This window comes from Mus musculus, chromosome 11 (assembly GCF_000001635.26).
Source record: "Mus musculus strain C57BL/6J chromosome 11, GRCm38.p6 C57BL/6J".
Classification (NCBI taxonomy): domain Eukaryota; kingdom Metazoa; phylum Chordata; class Mammalia; order Rodentia; family Muridae; genus Mus; species Mus musculus.
The window spans coordinates 15,901,128-15,916,173 of NC_000077.6; positions in this window are offsets into that span (position 1 = coordinate 15,901,128).

Genomic DNA, 15,046 nt, shown 5'->3' on the forward strand with positions numbered 1-15,046 from the left:
CTTTAATCCCAGCATTTGGGAGGCAGAGGCAAGCTGATTTCTGAGTTCAAGGCCAGACGGTCTATAGAGTGAGTTCCAGGACAGCCAGGGCTACACAGAGAAACCCTGAATCAACAAAACAAAACAAAAACAAAAACAAAAACAAAACAAAAAGAGTCAGTGACAAAAAAAAATGTTTCCAAATAACACATCCTCCAGGAGTCTAACCTGTAAATAAGAGATGAGACAATATTGTCATTGTATGACTCTTTCAACAAACTATGCTTTCAAACTTCCTGTTTATAAAGTGAAATATAGTTATATTCATTGTATACTACATAAAATTAACAACTTCAGGGTTAGTGTATTATATAAAACAATATAGTTTAACAATGCAATATAATTATTTTGATTAACAAGTTGATAAATGTCTTAAGAGCTGAAAAAAAATAATAACCAGTATGGACTGACAGAGCACCTTGAAGTAAGAAGAACCACATCTCTAGGAAAATTAGTCACTGGAAGGCTGACAATTGCACAGTGGATAACTCCACACTTGTACTTGTGTGTATATAGCCAGTATTATTGATTCACAGGGTTAAAAACAAAATTTAAATTTATAGAGACACATGAAGGTTGAGTGATATGTATTGGAGGAGTCCTGAGGGTTTTTAGAGCATTGGAGTAGAGATTGAATATGATCAAGATATCTTGTATATGTATTTGAAAGATATAAAATCAAAGAATTATTTAAAATAAAAAATTGGGTATACCTTGCAAGACTGATATATTTAACTACATTGTGAAGAGTTTTTAAAGGATGCAATTTAGAAAATGAGTTAATTTACACAGTAGGAAATGTATATGTAGACCAAGAATACTACCAAGTTACTAATACTAGAATTTGTAAAGTTTGACAGATTCATAAGGAATCAATCAGCAGGGTGTGGTGGTTCCTGTTGCAATCTCAGCACATTGGAAGAGTTAAAAAGTAGATTTAGCTACATAGCAAGTTCAATGTGGGTGAAATCTTAAAAATTAAATCGTCCAGTGGAATATAAAAGGAAGTTGAGGTGATGCTTAATAGACTTAGCAATCGCTTCGCTGAGGAAAATGGGTAAAGGATAATGAAATATGATTGGTCCCTAATTCAGATGGTCAGTTATGGTAACTAAAATGGACTTCTAGAACCATTGGCAAAAATCAATATGACTGATAATGACATGACTTTTCAAGGACACAAAAGAAGATAAATTACCCCTGTGGTGGATTGCTTGGCACAAGGAGTGGCAGTATTAGGAAGTATAGCCTTGTTGGAGTAATTGTGGCCTTGATGGAGGAAGTGAATCACTGTGGGTATGGGCTTGGAGTCCTCACCCACCCAGCCCCACTTATCTGCCTGGAAGCTAGTTTTCTGTCTGCCTTTGGTCGAAGAAGTACAACTCTCAGCTCCTCCTGCCTCATGTCTGCCTGGATGTTGTCGTGTTCTCACCTAGATGATACTGGGCTGAACCTCTGAACCTGTAATCCAGCCCCAAATAAATGTTTCCTTTATAAGAATTGCCTTTGTCATGGTGTCTGTTCAGAGCAATAAAACTCTAAGACAATCCTGTTGCAAGGCATACCAATGTGGAAGACTGTTGGTTTAATACCCACATGATAAACATGTTAGGTGATTAAACAAAATTGAGAGCTAAAGTAAACGTGTATTAGAAAAGTGTTCAAACTTGACCATAAATGCCACAGAAAGCAACCAACACTGAAGTACACATAGAGAGAAGTTGATATTTACATCCAGTATCATTTAAATGACACACAAGCAGCAGGAAGGAATTACAGAGCATGTTTACACTACTCATCCATCGTGTGCAAATCAGTTACAAGAAAGTACTATAAGTAGACAAATCTGTACTGCTGTGCTTAGGGACTCTAAATATGGAAATAAAATTACATGTAAATATGAGGCAATTTTTAAACACTTTATGCTAGTAGCCACCTTCAGGAAAGTCATGCAGAATTGTGACTATGAAGTATTGCCTTCTAGACCACGTGGGTAGCTTTCTTCAGAATGGCAAGAACATGTTTGATACAGTTAAAGTGTAAACCATAGTTCTACTTAGAAAGAGTCATAGTGCCATAGTTTTATGTATCTTGAACATGTATGCAGTCTATATTCCACATTTAAAAGATCAAAGCATGACGACAGGAACACAGAGCTACTTGAAGTACCTTGGGTAAGTAACTGCAATCACACCATGGATTCCTGCTTGGAGATTTGTTGGTATCAATGTTTCTACAGCAGCTCAACTCTCCTTCTTGCCATGTAGAGTTGGAAAGGGACTCAGTTAGACCCATGATAGGGCACTAATTGCTGCCATCAAATTAATGAAGTAATCCTAATTAGACTCTGAACAATTCCAACAACCATTCGGCATAGTATTCACAACTATAAGACTTAAATCAAGAATTGGTTGGTGTCTTAGGCAATTAAATATAATAAGAAAAGAGAAATTTAGTAAAACTTCAATGAAATGAATTTTAATCAGCTGAGAATATAGCTTTGAGGGAAAAATGAGAAATCAGCTACTCCTCTACAAAAAATTAAAAAACAAACAAACACACACACACACACAAACACACAAACAACAGCAAAGTGCTATCATAATAAGTAGAAATAAAGAAAGTGGTTGTTCCACAGCTGCTAAATCCATATAATCTAGTAATTTTTTGATCTATGGACTACACAGGTTAATAAGTGATTAAATTCCATTTCAATTGTTTGAATCCATTTATATAAATTTTTATTTAAATTTTTAAATAATTAAATAATATTTAAAACATGAAAAAACTACTAATTGACAAGAGAAACAAAACGCATGTAGTTAACATAAAATCTGATATGATTCAAAGACTAATAGGAGAAGACAGTTTGAGTGAAGTTTATCTGTAAGCAGAAAAGAACTTTTCTGATATTTGAAGTTAGTTTAGTGTCAGCTGTGACCAGTTTTGAAACATGTGTTAGGGTAAATCTGTAACATCTTTTGATTTTAGTTTTCATATAAGAAATTGATTGAATTTGCAGTGTTTCTGATGGTATTGTCATAATTCTAAAAGAGGAAGAGTAACAAAAAGCTGAATGAACCTGAACATTAGCAATAGCTGTAAAGTGTAGGTGGTGTTAATTTCTAATTTATGGGGCTTTATGAAAATACAGGAAATGATTTATGCAAAATGTTTTATAAAATATATTACATTCAACATGACCATTAAAAATCAGTCTTATTATTCACAGTAACACTGTCAAACAGAATGAGGGAATTGGCTAGTATATATTGCAAGGATGTTTCCACCTAAAATTTTTAGTCAGCAGTTTATGAAAAAAGTCATTTGGAAAGACAAAGAAATTTAAGAGAATAGTTAATTCTCTAGTAAGTTTGTCAAAAGGATGTACATATCAGGATAACAAAATTAAGACAAAGAACTTTAATTCATGAATGGATAGGAGAACTCTCTCCTTACATGCTTTAAAAGTTTGTGCTGGATCTGACTTATCTATTCCCTTTCTCTGAATGTTTAACTCAATACCCTCATCTTCAGGTTATCACTAAGGTTATAAATCTCTCCTAAACTTAATTTGGTTAAGAAAACATAGACTTACAGCTTTTATTTTTCTGAACATTCATTGTTAAGAAAAAGTACAAAAAAAAAAATGAGTCTCAGAGTTCTAACATAGTCTGAAAGTTTGGTCCTACTTGAATTTCCCTGTGTCCAATTTTTCTGTGATTTTAAAAACTACAATAAAAATGTGTATACACAGAGACATACACAGACACACAGATACACACAAGCATACAAATGCACACACATACACACATACACACACGAGAGAGAGAGAGAGAGAGAGAGAGAGAGAGAGAGAGAGAGAGAGAGAAATATGCAGCATCTACAATTATTTTTCACAAAAAGTGATTATTACACTATGCAACACTACCTTAAAATAATGTATTAATTTTAAAATAGACATTTTTGATATTTCATCATCTTCATGCTGCTGTTATCTTATTATTTCATGGTCAAATCAGCACTTATGATTATATAGCTACAAAAAAAAGAGACAAAAATAACAAATTCAAACATAAAGTACATAGAAATCAACTGGGACTGTCTCTTCATTCAACATAGGATCATTAGTACACAAGGGTAGGAAGGAAAGAGATTCTTCAGTGAATTTAAGATACAGAATGTAGAAATTTTAATAATTCAAGGCTCAAAAGATGAGATCATTTCTTTTTGGAAGAAGAATGGTCTCTAGGGAGCAAGAACAAGTCAACCTCATGGGGTAAGTTTCTTGAAGCACTCCATTATTTAAGAACTCTCAGTACAAAATTATCCATTGAGTAAAGTGAATTTTTTCTTATTTGCAGCTGTAGTCAAGCTTTTCCTCAGAGGCCATAAACCTTTGTAGAAAGAGCAGGGAGAGAATCATCTAAATTTATTTCTACAATGGTGTTTAGTGTTGTTTATTAGTCTAAGTTGATTCTTTGTAGTTCATCAATAAGTTTAATATAAATTTAGGCCCAGATGAATGCTTTATAGGAGAGCACAGTGAGCTATTTCCAGGGGTCTCATATAACAAACAGGCCAACATCAGTGAGTCTCACATACCCAAAAATCTAGTAATATATAATTTGTAGCAGTATATATTTTTTAATATTATCATCTTTCTTTCACATAATACTTGAGTGTGCACTCACACAGTTAAATCTTTTTGGTACATCACCTTTTCTATTTCTGCTTCAAGGATACATCTTCCACAAACACATGACCTTCTGGTAATTTACCCCATAGAAACTGTATCATCCTCCCTGTATTTACTTTATGGTATTTAATTACTCATGTAGAATTAATATTTACTTTCCTTAGTTCATTATACAAAACTACTAAGTGAATATATATACATATATATTCACTTTATTAGGTTTGTGTAATAAACCGTTATCCATTGATGTCACTTTAATTTCCATTTTTTTCATAGCTACCAGGCATGTTATCAAGCTTGAGAAACATAGCCAAACAATCAGACAAACTTTTCCATGAAAACAAAAAGGGGCATTTTATTAAATCTTCACGTTGAAGACTATTCTAGAATAGGATGTCAAAATGGTAGCTGATCCAAACATTGTCAAAAAGACTTCTCCGAAGAATTGTTTCTTAGGTGCTATATCAAATACCACTTGAAATAACAAGTAAAAAAGGCTATTGCATGAAAAGGTTCCATCTATGGGGAATCACCTTAGAAACTGCCCATGTTTGGAGTTGTTTTACTGCAGCAATAGAAAACATATTCTTTCATCTGCCATAAGAAGGAATAAAATAGAGTGAGTAAGGATGAATCTTGTGCGCCTGCAACAGGATCCTTCTGCACACGTTTTTTGGGAGAGCTTGATTGCAGAGGCGGAAAAAAAAAAAAAAAAAAAAAAAGAGACCCAGAACTGGTGCTGCTTATATAGGCCTAGGAGAGGCGTGTCTCACACCCGGATTGGTTATGCACTAAGCCTCATTTGCATGTTCCTCATCTGATTGGCTACTCTCTGTACCTCACAGAGCCTCATTATCATACCTCAATTTGCATGTCTCACATCTGATTGGTTATACTCTCAAAGCCTCATTATCATTCCCCGGGCCAGGCAGTGTCTTTGCAAAAAAACTTTACTGCATATGTACACATTGGTTGTTTGTCCAAACTTATGCGTGGTGGCCAGCAGTAGTCAGTGCCACTCTGCAACGGCACATGTGGCTTCCCACATATGAACACTTGATTGTGCAGAGAATAGAAGAATTCTATACAGATTTCTACTTCTTAGCTCTAGGATAATTTGAACTCTACTGAAAAGTAGAATTGTTACATTATCAACTATTCCTTGAGGAAATATAATCACAGCACATGTAGAAGGAGTATATACAGAAATGAGAGTTGACATCAGCTCTGCAAAGAAAAAAAAAATGTTTAGGTATGTGCCCCAGATGATGATAGCAAATTTGGAGCTGTGATAATGACACAATGGTGACATTGAAACAAATGTCACCAGGTAGATCAGAATTATTTGGGATATAAAATGTGATGGTAGTTTGAATACAGGAATCCACTGAGTGAAGTTTGCATGCTTAAATGTTAACCTTTAGATTTATATAAAACCATGAATGAGTAATAATGTCATTCATTTAAAGAACATTGTGTTGAAAGGCAGAAGACCCAAGTGATGAATTCAGACTCATAGTGCTGATTTTTAGAAAAGAGATTTAAAAGCACAGTAGTATATGGAACATTTTGAAACGCAAATAGGTAAGTGTTGCATGTGCACATTCTTCTAATTATTGACACATTCATTCATTCATTATTCATTCTTAGCTGTGGAAAACTAGAAAATCAGTAGCAAGATTGAGTTAAGGTTATGCATAGTTAATATAATCATCTGTAGTGAATAGATGTCCTAGAAAAAATGTGATTAGGTCTAGGTACCACCAGTGTTTAGTAATGACTGAAGTCCTGGATATAAATGAATTTGCCTGCAGCAATATAGAAATCAAAGTGAAGAAAGACTATAACTGAGCATCAAAGAATTGTAGTGATCTAAAAAAGAAACTTAAAATAGTACAAAAAGGACACAGGAAATGTTACTATGGAAGTTACTGAAAGGCAGAGAATATAATTTTGTATATGTAGGGGAGTGGGGGGGGTATGGGGGACTTTGGGATAGCATTGGAAATGTAATTGAGGAAAATACGTAATAAACAAAATATTTTTTAAAAATTCTATGAATCTAAACACAGTTGATACTAATTTAATTTAAAAATACTAAATACTAAATAGATGATTAATAACAGTTGTTTTATTGCATATAAAGGTTATCCCAAGCCGGCAGTGGTGGTGCAATCTTTTAATACCACCACTTGGGAGGCAGAGGCGGGTGGATTTCTGAATTCGAGGCCAGCCTGGACTACAGAGTGAGTTCCAGGACACCCAGGGCTACACAGAAAAACCTTGTCTCAAAAAGCAAAACAGAACAGAACAAAACAAAACAAAACAAAACAAAACACAAAACAAATGGTTATCCCATAATTGTCTGGTTATCCCATAATTGTCTTTTATTTGATGAAGGTACTCATCCCTAGAAAAGAACAGATGTATACATTGAGGAAGTCTGTAAGGTGTAAGTTCCAAAAAACCCACCAGTAGGCTCAACTTCCATTTATTAAATGAGTTGTTATTTACAGAAAGTAAAAAAGAAATTACAGTAGTGTTGAAGAGAAATAAATATGAAAACAATTAGTATACTTACAGAGTATCTTGAAGAACTATTTGGGGTTGATAAATTTAAATTTGTAAGAGTAAATTTATTTTTATTAGTTCTTCAAGGACTGTGTTCAAAATTTTATGGTATTACAAAATATCAAGTAAAAGTATTAGCTGGTATGTGCACTCAGTCTCTGGCCAGAAAACAAGCAGAGAAGTAAACACTATCAAAATTTTAAGGTGATATATGGACAGACTTCTAGGTTAGATAATATTTTTAACACCCCATTATTGTTCAGTCACCAAGAGGGACCAGTAGAATGAATTTTCATATGTCTACCCAGCACGATGTTGTGATTTATTTATTTGAATCCAGGTAGAATTTGTATATAAATAGGTTTTGTGTGTTTATTTTTATGTGTGGATTTGTGCTGCTGCAGGTGTGTGTATATATATCCATCTGTATGTATAATCTATATGTCTGTCTGTTTCCCTGTGTTTGTCTCTGTGTGTGTTTGCATTGCATATGAAGTGTGGAAGCCAGGATTTCACATTTTAATATTTAAAATAATTTATCACTTTTTGTTCATGGGTGTTTCACCTATATGTAAGTCTGTATACCGTCAGGTATCTATGTACGCCATTGAGAGAAGAAGAAAGTATTGAATCACTTTGAGTTAGTGTTACAGATGGTGGTGAGCCACCATGTGGATATTGTACACCAAAGTGGAACTTATGAAAATGCACTCAGTGTTCCTGAAGACTGAGGCATCTCCCCACCCACCTATGCCTTACTTTTAGAGACAAAGTCTGTGATGGAACCGGAAGGTCACTAATTTAGTTAAATGAAATGACCTGCAAGCTTCAGGATATTACTGTCTCTGCTTCTCCCAAACCCATAGGGAGATTACAATCACTTGTCTCAGCACCAACTTTTTAATGTGAGTTTTAGAGACTCAGAAGGCCTCTGGGATGATAGGAAGGCTTTTACCATGACTAATAATGCTGTCTTTTTTTTTTTTTAAAAAAAAATGGACACCTGAGATTATCTCATGGCTTTCATCTATATGTTACAAATGTAACACACCTGCATCCACACATGTACCCTGACACATGAACACATGCATATATCTGTATACATGTATTAAAAATTAATGGCTATATATGATTATCTTAAAGATGTAGTCTCCAAATATAATTCCCATCACAGCAATGGGCCATCAGAAAACTCTGTGAAAGATTTTATACATTAATACATTAACATCCATGTCCTTATTTTATATTCTGAATCAATCACAATCAGGATTTCACTCTTACTTATGAAGTAGTTCCTATCTACATAGCTTATGATGACCAAAATTTGGTTGCAATAGCAAAGTTCTTCCATATTGCTACAGGCAAGGCAGACAGCATGTGGTTTTATTAGCTTCCATTCTTCCCAAGCCCTGGATCTTCAGAGCATCACTACCCCTGGAACTCCATCTCTGTTCCATTTGTTTCACAACTGCTCACTTCCCTTTACTCTTTCTTTCTCTATGCGTCTTTCTGTTAATTTTACATGTCATTCTCAGTAGACGAAAAAGTATATTCTGTTCTACAAATTATTTATTCTCTAAATATTAGCACTGATTTATCAAATCCAGTGAAGCTGATACATAGCTCTGCCAAAACACTTTATTGCATAATTAAGAAGTGGGATTATGGTCATCATATTAAAGGAAACCTAAGGCTTATTCCCAGGTGGAGTTAATCAAGGCATGAAGTTAATCAAGACCAAAAATGTAATATTTACTGTTTAGACACTCATTTCTTTCAAGTTGTAATCTATTATGATATGAAAGTGTGAGTCTGTTATCCTTGAGTGTCATGAACATTAAATGTTGGTTTCTGCCCCCTCCAATCTACAACACTAGGACTACAGGAGTGACAACTTAAATAATTACACTTTAGTGTTCTTCATGATCCTGTGGGTGGTTCACTCTCATTGTATATGTGATGTTGTGTCCAGAAAGCAAATAAATGTAGATAAAATCAGAGACAATGAATAGAAAATATTGTCTGTGTGTATGTGTCAAAAGGATGTAGTCACAAATATATATTATTTCCATGCCAAACATTTGAAAGGTCAAGAACTTATGTCATGGTCTTAACAAATAAGCACTTCAAATGAAAAATACTAAATATTAAAAACAATGTTATAAAATTATACTTTAACTTTTGGAGATATGCCTAATATATACACTCTGTGTGTATATATATATATATATATATATATATATATATATACACACACAAGTATATATGTACAAAAGTAACAATGAGAGAGAGAACTTTAAAACTAATTCCTACCTTTTCATCTAAGAACATTTTTCTCAATATAAAATCTGCATGCTATTATACAATATTCTTAGGTTTATTGTCTGACTATTTCATAGATACATGTAATAGATTTTATTCACTTTCACAAGCCCATTATCCTTACTCACTCCCTTTATATTTGTTATTGAAAAACAAACTGTTTGCCTATAACCACACATTTTATAGTTATGACATATAGTGGCACACCAACCAACCAGCCATCCAACACATTTTTCATTGTTCTCAAACCCTATGTTACTCTTTTTTTTCTCTCTTTTGTTATTAGATATTTTCTTCATTTACATTTCAAATGCTATCCCCAAATCCACCTATACTCTCCCCCCCCACCCTACTCCCCAACTCACCCACTCCTGCTTCCTGGCGCTGGCATTCACTTGTACTGGGGCATATGATCTTCACAAGACCAAGGGCCTCTCCTCCCATTGATGGCCAACTAGGCCATCCTCTGATACATATGCAACTAGAGACACAGATATGGGGGGAGGTACTGGTTAGTTTATATCGTTGTTCCTCCTATAGGGTTGCAGACCCCTTTAGCTCCTTGAGTACTTTCTCTAACTCCTTCATTGGGGGCCCTGTGTTCTATCCAATAGATGACTGTGAGCATCCGCCTCTGTATTTGCCAGGCATTGGCCTAGACTCACAAGAGAGAGCTATGTCAGGGTCCTGTCAGCAAAATCTTAAGAATAAGCAACAATAATGCCTTGCTCTTTTAATGGAATTAAAAGTATCATTGTTCCTTTAGCCCCAGCACTTGGGAGGCAGAGGCAGGTGGATTTCTGAGTTCCAGGCCAGCCTGATCTACAGAGTGAGTTCCAGGACAGCCAAGGCTACACAGAGAAACCCTGTCTCGAAAAATCAAATCAAATCAAAACAAAACAAAACAAAACAAAAACAAACAACAAAAATGTATCATTGTTTCTTTTCCAAAATAACTGCTCATAAAATTTTCCAATCACTATTCTGAAACTATTACTATATTGTAAAAAATAAAAAGATACTTAGAGTAATAATGAATAAATAATATATTAAATCATTTCTGATAAACGTCTACTTTGTATTCAATAACTTGCAGTATTCTCCTTTAATGCACAAAATTATGATTTAAAAATGTAGTTGGACTGAAAGGTAAACTCACAAATTCCCCACAATTGTGGGGCAAAATAAAAATTAAATTATATTTAATACTTTTAAAATGTAACATTATAATAAAATATGACAAATGATACATATATCTATTAAAAAGAGAATAATTTCCAATTTCTTCTTAAATAATTTATATCTTTTGATTACCTCTCAGTCTTTTTGTGTGTGTATGTGTGTGTGTGTGTTTGTGTATATATTGCTGTATGTCTGTTTATGTTAGTGTGTGCATATGTGTGCAGCTGCCCTTGGAGAACAAAAGAAAGTATCAGGTTCTCTGGAATTGGAGATACAGATGTTGCTGAATGACTTTAAATCTATGTTTAGAAACAACCTCAGGTCCTTTCAAAGAGCAAGACATGTTCTTAACCAATTAGCCCATAACTTCTTTTACTATCTTGAAATATTTTCTATATGTTCTCAATGTTGTTGATCATATTCATCTCTCACTTCCTACATCTAATTGCTCCGAAGGTGATCAATCCCAGTTCCCTCCCAAACTCATACTCTGAATTTATTTATTTACCACTTTCTTGTTTATTTATTTATCTGCCTTTAACTATTGAGTCTAATTAGTGTTGCTCATATGTGTATGGATGTAGATCCATACACAGTAGCATGGGAATACTACCAGAAATAATTCTCTCCTCTAGCACTAATCTACTACCCATAGTTTCTAAGCTAGGGGGAGGAGTCTCATTTCTCCATGCTAGAAGTTTTAACTTCTTTTATCTTATGCAGGTCTTGAGCAGATAACTACAGTTTCTCAGAGTTAATGTGGGATTAGCTTTATGGTGTCTAGAGGAAAGCACTTATTCCCATCCTATGACTAATAAACTTTTTCTGTGTCTCTTCCTTCATATCCCCGGAGCCTTGTAAAAGGATGGGTACTTTAACATAGATATTCTGTCTAAGGCTAAATGTATAAAGTTGCTTTTCCTCAGCACTTTGAGAGAAAATGATTCTCTGCATTAACCCATTGCAATAAGAAAAATTTCAAGCAATAGTTGTAAATAGCACAAGCCTATGGAAATATAAATAAATAAATAAATAAATAAATAAATAAATAAATAAATAAATAAATTTTGAGACGGCAGTTTGGCAACACAATCACTTATAAAAACATGGGCCTATGACTTCTTTGTTTATAGATTTTAACAGTCTTTATAGTACTAGGTATATATTGTCTCTTACTGAGCAGGCTTCAAATCCAATGAAGAAAGCAGTTGATTAACATCCTCCCAACATCTCCCCCCCTCCCCAAAATGCAGTCTTGTCACTCTTGCTCTAGTGGGCACACCTTGCCCATCAGGTCAGTATTATAGTATTCAGAGTCTAGGTCTAGGCAAGACTTATTTCACTCACTTTTGCAGCGCCATGAAATCTAATCAAGAAAGAATGTGGTGGTGGAGGCAAGAGATTCATTGAATATTCATCATGGATTTCTTTGTGCCTTGTAACTAAAGTATGTGACATTTGAAGAAGTAGGATTCTTACCATATAATTATTGTGGGTAACCAAGAGCAATGGCAATACCATGAATTCTATCATCTGTGTTTTAGCCTATTTCAACCAATAAATTCTAGAGCGGTGATTCGCATCTATCATTGAGATTTTCATTTACTAACCAAACTTTTAGGAGCAATATTATTCCTAACTTCAGATGCCTCTGTTCAAACTCCCTTAAAGAATATTTTAATTAGATTACAGACTAGTGGAATTAAAGGCTTCTTCATACATCTTTCAATTTGATTAATCCACCTTAAACCATTCCATTCCCCCAAGTCTCTGTACCCATTGCATCTTAAACATTTTTCTCCCAGTATTCATTTTCTATTCTTTCCTATCACAAATATTGTACTATAAATTTTATTATATTTTTATTTTAGTTGTATGATCATATGCTTCCAGTTAACATATTATGTCCAGTTAATTTTGGTAAAGCCTTATCTTTGGCCCCTAATGTAAAATCTCCAGGGTGATTTCCAAAGAAGTTTCACCACTTCCCTCTCTTATCAACTGTTTATAAGTAGGTCTCTCCCACTCTCCTCATGTCCAAGTCTGCATTTTCTGTCTTCTAATTTCTAATTGAAAGTCATTTTGACTAAGGTGACACAGAATCAAAAAGTAGTTTTATCCTACATTTATCTGATGAATAAGAATATTGAACACTTTCAAACTGCTCAATAGGCACTCATATATCTTTTAGTAAGGACTTCATTCCCATGACCATATTTAATTGAGTTTTTTATTTGTTTGTTGTTTATATCTTTCACTACTTATATATTTTATGCACATATTTTCTATCAGTTGTATACCTACCACAAATTATTTCTCCTTGTGTGTGCTGCCTCCTTGCTTAATGGCAGTTTTTGTTACTGGGCCAAGGTGTTTTATGTCTTAAGATTTCCTTTGTCCATTTTTCATGTTATTTTCTGGACTATGGAAGTTTTATTTAGAACCTCTATACCCATGCCTATAAACTGAAAAAAAAAAAAAAAAGCAGATGACTTTAGATGGAACAGCCCATTTTAGCAACACTGAATTTTCAATGAATGAGAGTCTGAGACATTTCTGTATCCAGATGTCTCTTCATTTTTTTTTTTCACTTCAGTTTCTTAAAGTTTTCGTTATAGAAAACTTTAATTGTCTTAGTTTGGTTCATGCTTTAGCAGTGCAGTGCAGAGAGAGAGAGTGTGTGTGTGTGTGTGTGTGTGTGTGTGTGTGTGTGTGCTTTAAAAATAACAAAAGATAATAATAAAACATGGAAAAATATAGTAAGTTTGTTAACTATATAATAAGTCAGCATAATTTAATTGTTCTCTTATATTAGCAACTACTTTTTAAAATTTATTTATTTTTTATACTCCATATTCCATTCCCCAGCCCCATCCACTCTCTGATGGCTCGATATCCCACACCTCCTTCCCACCCCCCTGTCTGTACATGGAGGCCACTCCACACTCCACCTGACTCCTAAACTCCCGGAGACCTCCAGTCTCTTGAGGGTTAGGTATGTCATCTCTGAATGAACACATACAGAAGTCCTGTATAGGGCCGGGGGGAGGGGGGGGATCGTCATATCAGCTGGTGTATGCTGTTTGGTGGTCCAGTGTTTGAGAGATCTCAAGGGTGCAGATTAATTGAGATTGCTGGTCCTCCTACAGGATTGCCCTCCTCCTCAGGTTCTTTCAACCTTTCCTAATTCAACAACAAGGGTCAACTGATTCTCTTCCTTGGTTGGGTGAATATATCTGCATTTGACTCTTTCAGATGCTTGTTGGGTCTTCCAGAGTGCGGTCATGCTAGATCCTTTTTGTGAGTGCTCCATAGCCTCAGTAATAGTGTCAGGTTTGGGGACCTCCCTTTGAGCTGGATCCCACTTTGATCCTGTCACTAGGTCTTCTTTTCCTCAGGCTACTCTCCATTTCCATTTCTGCAGTTCTTTCAGACAGAAACAATTTTGGGTCAGAGAGTGACTGAGAAGTGACTGTGGGGTGGCAACCCCATCCCTCACTTCCTGTCTTCTCACCCTGTCTTCCTGCTGGAGCTCTATAAATTCACTCTCCCTACTGCTGAGCATTTCATCTAAGGTCCCTCCGTTTGATTCCTGAGAGTCTCTTATCTCCCAGGTCTGTGGTGCATTCTGAAGGGTCCCCCCAACCTCCTATTTCCTGAGGTTGTCTGTTTACATTCTTTCTGCTCATCCTCAGGACTTCAGTCCTTTCCCCTCACCCATTACCAGATCAGGTTCTCCTCTGCCCCACACTGTCCCCCATCAACTTTCCCTCCCAGATCCCTCCCTCCCTCCCCACTTGTGATTGCTTTCTACTCTCTCCCAAGTGGGACTGAGGAGTCTTCACTTGGGTACTTCAACTTGTTGACCTTTATCAGTTCTGTGGACTATATCTTGTATATTCTGTAATTTCTTTTAGCTTATTAACCTATTAATACATGGTTAATATCCACTAATTAGTGAGTACATACCATGCACATCCTTTTGGGTCTGAGTTACCTCATTCAGGATGATATTTTCTAGTTCTATCCATTTGCCTGCAAAACTCAGGATGTCCTCATTCTTAATAGCTGATTAGTATTCCATTGTGTAAATGAACAACATTTTCTGTATCCATTCTTCTGTCGTGGGACATCTAGGTTGAGCAACAAGTTTTTTAAAAGTTAATAAATTCCATCTGTAATTTGTTCTACTTCGTGAATTCAAATGAAATGCCCCCTGTTCTCCTAACTAGT